The following is a 7,522-nucleotide window of genomic DNA, read 5'->3' on the forward strand; positions in this document are numbered from 1 at the left end:
CTTTTTGTGTCCAAGCACATTAGTTGAGAGGCGAAGGGAAGGAAAAGATGTGGTAGAAAAAAGTGTACAAGCAATAGGGATAACCGCACACTGGAGAGGATTGTGAAACAAAACCCATTCAAAAATGTGGGGGAGATTCACAAATAGTGGACTGCAACTGGAGTCAGTGCTTCAAGAACCACCACGCACAGACGTATGCAAGACATGGGTTTCAGCTGTCGCATTCCTTGTGTCAAGCCACTCTTGAACAAGACAGAGCGTCAGAAGCGTCTCGTCTGGGCTAAAGACAAAAAGGACTGGACTGCTGCTAAGTTATGTTCTCTGATTAAAGTAAATGTTGCATTTCCTTTGGAAATCAAGGACCCAGAGTCTGGAGGAAGAGAGGAGAGGCACAGAATCCATGTTGCTTGAAGTCCAGTGTAAAGTTTCCACAGTCAGTGATGGTTTGGGGTGCCATGTCATCTGCTGGTGTTGGTCCACTGTGTTTTCTGAGGTCCAAGGTCAACGCAGCCGTCAACCAGGAAGTTTTAGAGCACTTCATGCTTCCTGCTGCTGACCAACTTTATGGGGAAGAGCTGAATGCCACTATCAGAGCAATCTGGCCTCTCACCTGAGCAGTGCCACTGACTGATCGACTCCATGCCATGCCGCATTGCTGCAGTAATTCAGGCAAAAGGAGCCCCAACTAAGTATTGAGTGCTGTACATGCTCATACTTTTCATGTTCATATTTTCAGTTGGCCAACATTTCTAAAAATTTCAAAAAAAAAATTTGTATCGGTCTTAAGTAATATTCAAATTTTCTGAGATACTGAATTTGGGATTTTCATTAGTTGTCAGTTATAATCATCACAATTAAAATAAATAAACACACAAAATATATCAGTCTGTGTGGAATGAATGTATACATTATACAAGTTTCTCTTTTTGAATGGAATTACTGAAATAAATCAACTTTTTGATGATATTCAAATTTTATGACCAGCACCAGTACATGTTAACTTGAGAACTGAAGTTACCTGTCCTTATAAAACAGACTCATTCCTTTGTCGCACCATGGCACCACTGCGTCGCATACAGTACCCTACATTTTTGTCCATTTATTCATCCCAGTTCTCACTCAGTCTTTGTGTGATGTTCGGCTCCCACTTGAGCTCATGCAGAAAGTTCTCAGCGGCCTCGTGAACATCAGTCATTGATGCATGAAAGCCTGATGTGTTCAATGCCTTGACCAACACATTCATTCGCGGTGTTAAAACTGTCTCCACAATGTCATCATAATGGACTTGCACTTCCAATGAAGGGTCTCAAAAAAATAATCAGAGCGGATCGAGACAAGAAGCCACAACAACGTTTTCCAGAATCATACCCAATGTTGCTTTGATGATCTTTAAAACTTTTGGTGCAAGCTGTTTGTCCATTTTGTGATAACTCTTGTTAGCATTTGAAAGGTATGACAGATTAAGAGGACCTAGCTGATCACCAATCCAGTCAATCCAATGGTAGTTTCTTGTTGGGTATGCCGGTGGAATCAAGCTGTCGGGGTCAGGGGTTCCATAGAAGGCTTCAGCGTTCCCAGTCGTCACACAGCCCATCCTTAGCCTTGGCTTCTTCAAACACTGCTTGCTTGTAATCTTGAGACATAAATTCTTCCGACTGCTTGATAGTCACAGGCGATGTGTCTGTTTTTATGCTGTGTTGTGGGCGGTGTTAGCTTAAGGCGGGGCTTCAGGGTCTTACGTCAGTCAAACAGTCTGCAGTCGCAGTCACAATCTCCGGAAATAGTTCCAATCTAACAGAGTCATACTGCTTCATCCCCTCGACAACTTGAAACAGTACATCTATGGTATTATGTGGGCCTTGTTTTGGCCCCAAATAAAACACTTTTCGAAAGGTGTTCCATAAACTGGCATTAAAAACAATTTGATCAGTCACACCAGCCTTAAACTCATGGCCTTTGGGTAATTCATAAAATGCAACCTGGGATGAAGATGTATCCACCAATTTCCATTCCTGTGCCAACCTATCCTGGTGTAGTTGATGGATTCGGGTTAAAATATGTATCAGTTTCTTCGGGGCTGGCATGTTGATTGCATCTCTGCTATCCATTTGTAATTTCTTACCAAATCGCTGAGCTGAGCTCAGATTAAGATGTTACAAACCCGATTCCAAAAAAGTTGGGACACTGTACAAATTGTGAGTAAAAAAGGAATGGAATAATTTACATATCTCATAAACTTATATTTAATTCACAGTACAATATAGATAACTTATCGAATGTTGAAAGTGAGACATTTTGTAATGTCATGCCAAATATTGGCTCATTTTGGATTTCATGAGAGCTACACATTCCAAAAAAGTTGGGACAGGTAGCAATAAGAGACTGGAAAAGTTAAATGTACAGATAAGGAACAGCTGGAGGACCAATTTGCAACTTATTATGTCAATTGGCAACATGATTGGGTATAAAAAGAGCCTCTCAGAATGGCAGTGTCTCTCAGAAATCAAGATGGGCAGAGAATCCCCAATTCCCCCAATGCTGTGGTGAAAAATAGTGCAGCAATATCAGAAAGGAGTTCCTCAGAGAAAAATTGCAAAGAGTTTGAAGTTATCATCATCGACAGGGCATAATATCATCCAAAGATTCAGAGAATCTGGAACAATCTCTGTGCGTAAGGTTCAAGGCCGGAAAACCTTCGGACCCACAGACGGCCCTGCATCACATACAGGAATGATACTGTAATGGAAATCACAACATGGACTCACGAATACTTCCAGAAAACATTGTCGGTGAACACAATCCACCGTGCCATTCGCCGTTGCCGGCTAAAACTCTATAGGTCAAAATAGAAGCCGTATCTAAACAGGATCCAGAAGTGCAGGCATTTTCTCTGGGCCAAGGATCATTTAAAATGGACTGTGGCAAAGTGGAAAAGTGTTCTGTGGTCAGACAAATCAAAATTTGAAGTTAATTTTGGAAAACTGGGAAACCATGTCATCAGGACTAAAGAGGACAAGGACAACCCAAGTTGTTATCAGCGCTCAGTTCAGCAGCCTGCATCTCTGATGGTATGGGGTTGCATGAGTGTGTGTGGCATGGGCAGCCTAGACATCTGGAAAGGCACCATCAATGCTGACAGTTATATCCAAGTTCTAGAACAAAATATGCTCCCATCCAGACGTCGTCTCTTTCAGGGAAGACCTTGCATTTTTCAACATGACAATGCCAGACCACATACTGCATCAATTACAATGTCATGGCTGCATAAAAGAAGGATCCGGGTACTGAAATGACCAGCCTGCAGTCCAGATCTTTCACCCACAGAAAACATTTGGCGCATCATAAAGAGGAAGGTGCGACAAAGAAGACCTAAGACAGTTGAGCAACTAGTCTCAGGTCCAACACATTGCCAAAATCATACCTTAGATTTAGTCCTGTCACGAGAAATAGATATTGTAGATCTAATAATTTACCCCCAAAATCCTGGATTATCGGATCACTGTTTTATTACATTTACTGTTAAAACAAGAAATCCACTTGCCCCCCAAACAATGAGTTTCAAAAGCCGTACTATAAATTCTCGGACTACAAATAAATTCTTTGATATTCTTACTAGTTCGCTCATTAACGACAGAGTAAATAAATCTGTAAACGATCAAATCGAGGATCTAAACTCAATACTGCGAAATACATTAGACATAGTTGCACCACTAAAAACTAAAGAAATTCGCAACAAGAAACTTGCTCCCTGGTACACCGACAATACTAGAGCACTTAAGCAAGCCTCCAGAAAATTGGAGCGAAAGTGGTGCTCCACCAAGTTGGAAGTATTTAGACTAGCCTGGATAGACAGTACAGTACAATACCGAAAATCACTCACGTCTGCTCGATCAGCTTATTTCTCCAACCTGATTGAGGTGAACAAAAACAATCCAAAATTTCTCTTTGATACAGTTGCAAAGTTAACAAAAAAGCAAAGCTTAGCAAGTGAAGTGGGTCTTCACTTTAGTTGTAATGAATACATGAACTACTTTGATGAAAAGATCGTCACCATTAGAAAACAAATAACTGACTCCTTAAATAGTTATGGTCCTCAAAATCTCCGTTGTCCAAAAAATTTCCTGAACCTCCCTGACCAGGTGTCACTGGGGACACTTGAATTTTTTGATACCGTATCGCTCGACACATTTACAAAATTTGTAATGAGTTCTAAACCCACAAACTCTCAGCTAGACCCGATTCCTACAAAATTACTTAAGGAGTTATTTCCTGTGCTAGGTCAGCCAATGCTGAACATAATAAATTGCTCCCTTTACTCCGGATGCATACCAAACTCACTAAAAATTGCGGAAATTAAGCCTCTTCTAAAAAAATCTAATCTAGATCCCGACATATTAAACAATTATAGGCCAATATCGAACTTCCCGTTCCTCTCAAAAATCTTTGAAAAATGTGTTTCCCAACAACTGAATGCCTTCCTAAAGACAATAAACATTTATGAAATATTCCAGTCCGGTTTTAGATCCCATCATAGTACTGAGACTGCACTCGTGAAGGTAACAAATGACCTTCTAATGGCCTCAGGCAAAGGTTGCTTCTTGATCTTAGTGCTGCTTTTGACACTATTGATCACTCCCTTCTCTTAGAGAGACTGGAAACAAATATTGGGCTACGTGGACATGTTCTAGCCTGGTTTAAATCTTATTTATCTGAAAGATATCAGTTCGTTAGTGTGGATGGCATATCCTCTGACAAGTCAAAGGTATGCTTTGGAGTTCCTCAAGGCTCGGTTCTGGGCCCATTATTGTTCTCACTATACATGCTCCCTCTGGGCGATGTAATCCGAAATCATAATATTAACTTTCACTGTTATGCTGATGACACACAGTTATATATTTCAATGAAGCATGGAGAAGCCCCTAAATTAGCTATTTTGGAAGCATGCGTTTCAGATATTAGGAAGTGGATGACAGAGAATTTCTTGCTCTTAAACTCAAATAAAACAGAAATGCTCCTTTTAGGACCCAAAAAACAAAGAGTGTTGTTAGCAGATCTCACTGTGAACCTCGACGGCTGCATGGTCGTATCCCAAAAAACTGTAAAAAACCTTGGCGTTACCCTTGACCCTGACCTCTCCTTTGAAGAACATATAAAATATGTCTCAAGAGTTGCTTATTTTCATCTTCGAAACAACGCAAAAATTAGAAACTTTCTATCAAAAACTGATGCAGAAAAATTAATCCATGCTTTCGTTACTTCTAGATTAGATTACTGCAATGCTCTTCTCTCTGGTTATCCAGACAAATTAATAAATAAACTTCAATTAGTGCTGCACACGGCTGCTAGAATCCTAACTAGAACAAAACATTTTGAACACATTACTCCTGTCCTGGCGTCCTTACATTGGCTGCCTGTTAGGGTTAGGGCTGATTTTAAGGTTTTACTCTTAACCTATAAATCAATACATGGACTTGCTCCTACTTACCTGGATGAAATGATCCAGCCATACATACCTACACGTAACCATAGATCACAAGATGCAGGCCTTTTAATTGTACCTAGAATTTCTAAACAAACAGTTGGCGGCAGGGCCTTTTCTCATAGAGCTCCACTCCTGTGGAATGATCTGCCAATTAAGGTTAGAAATGCAAACTCAGTGCAAACTTTCAAGTGTCTACTAAAAACTAATCTCTACAGCACGGTTTATAATTAGGTGTAGCCTGGCTCGGGGGCATGAAGGTGACCAGTAGGCTTGATACTGTCCACCCTTGCTGTCTTGCCAGGTGGGCTCTCGTCGCCACTGGGATGCCCTCCCTCCAATGCCTTTCGGGGGAAGAGTCACTGGCTTGTTGTTGACTCTCTGTTGCGCACTTGTGCAATTGGGCTGTACGCCGCTAGCAATACTCGGCCCTCATTCAGGGGGGTTGCGGTTGGTGGGTGTCCCTTTGGTTGATGCCTGGCAATGTGGTTGGATTGATTTCCTGCCTGTTGGGCCCTGTCCGGGGCCTCCCCCGGGTAGGGCCACAGTGTCACCGGACCCCCCCCCCCCGTCTCAGTTCCAAGGTGTTACGCTGCTATATTATTGTGCTGGGGGATATGAGGGATGTACTACTAACTTTTCTCAGTTTCCTCCAGTTTTACATTTTAGAAGGAGATGAGGTCCTGGTCCACACCTGCGGATTACCTGGTTTGGGGGGCCCGTTGCTGTCCCTGTCCTTGTCCACCTGGTCATACTTCTGACCTAGTCTAAAATCAAATAGACTCTGGATTTAGCCCAGAGAAATGTATTTATTATTCCAATTGGACTCTTAATATCTCACCCGGCACAGCCAGAAGAGGACTGGTCACCCCTCTGAGCCTGGGTCCTCTCTAGGTTTCTTCCTAAAATTCGACCTTAGGGAGTTTTTCCTAGCCACTGAAATTCAACACTACTGTTGTTTGCTCCTTGGGGTTTAAGGCCGGGTGTCTCTGTAAAGCACTTTGTGACAACTGCTGTTGTAAAAAGGGCTTTATAAATAAATTTGATTGATTGATTGATAGAAGCCTGTATTAGACAAGAATGGGACAACATTCCTATTCATAAACTTGAGCAACTTGTCTCCTCAGTCCCCAGACGTTTGCAGTCTGTTGTAAAAAGAAGAGGGGATGCCACACAGTGTTAACCTTTTCACGCGTGAGTTTCAAATATTCCTTACCGACCCCCCAGCGTGAGTTTTTTTGCACGTGACTTCAGTACTCTGCAGCATTTGAACTCACGCCAGCATTTGAACAGTCACCTTGCTAGGTAAGGAACACTACATGCATTGCATTGCAAGCTTCTCTCGTTGACTCGAATTCTAAGAGCTGCATAAGTTGGTTGATTTATTAATGTAGCTAGCTAGAAAACGTCAGCTAACCGCTAGCAAACGTCAGCTGCCCGCTAGCTAACAAATCGTGACCAGTTATTCAGTGCAGTGAAAATGAATAAACTATATAAAATGCATACAACGGGGAACGTAACTTCTAGAAAGTTTTTGCAATGGTTTTGATCGGTAGTAGTCGCTAATATAATTTGTTTTTGTGCATTAGTGTTGGCTGTCTGTTGGTACGTAACTAACACTTCTTGTCCCGATTTGAATGCTTTCTACCTGGTTAATATCATAGTATGGTCTTGAAACAATTACAATCAGGAAATAAAGTTATAAACACTGTTTGAGCTAAATGTGAGTAAATAATAGCGCGGTTTTACCAGCCATTGTTACGTTACTTGTAGCTAGGTATGCTAATGGTGCGTTCTAAACATGACGTTCTAATCACACGGGTGTGATCGTACGCTCCAGGGACCACTCTAGATTGATCACACCAGTGTGATCGTACGCGCCAAAGGGTTAAACATGGCCATGTCCCAATTTCTTTGAGATGTGTTGATGCCATGAAATTTAAAATCAACCTACTTTTCCCTTTAAGTGATACATTTTCTCAGTTTAAACATTTGATATGTCATCTATGTTGTATTCTGAATAAAATATTGAAATTTGAAACT

Source organism: Esox lucius, chromosome 10, assembly GCF_011004845.1.
Source record: "Esox lucius isolate fEsoLuc1 chromosome 10, fEsoLuc1.pri, whole genome shotgun sequence".
NCBI lineage: Eukaryota > Metazoa > Chordata > Actinopteri > Esociformes > Esocidae > Esox > Esox lucius.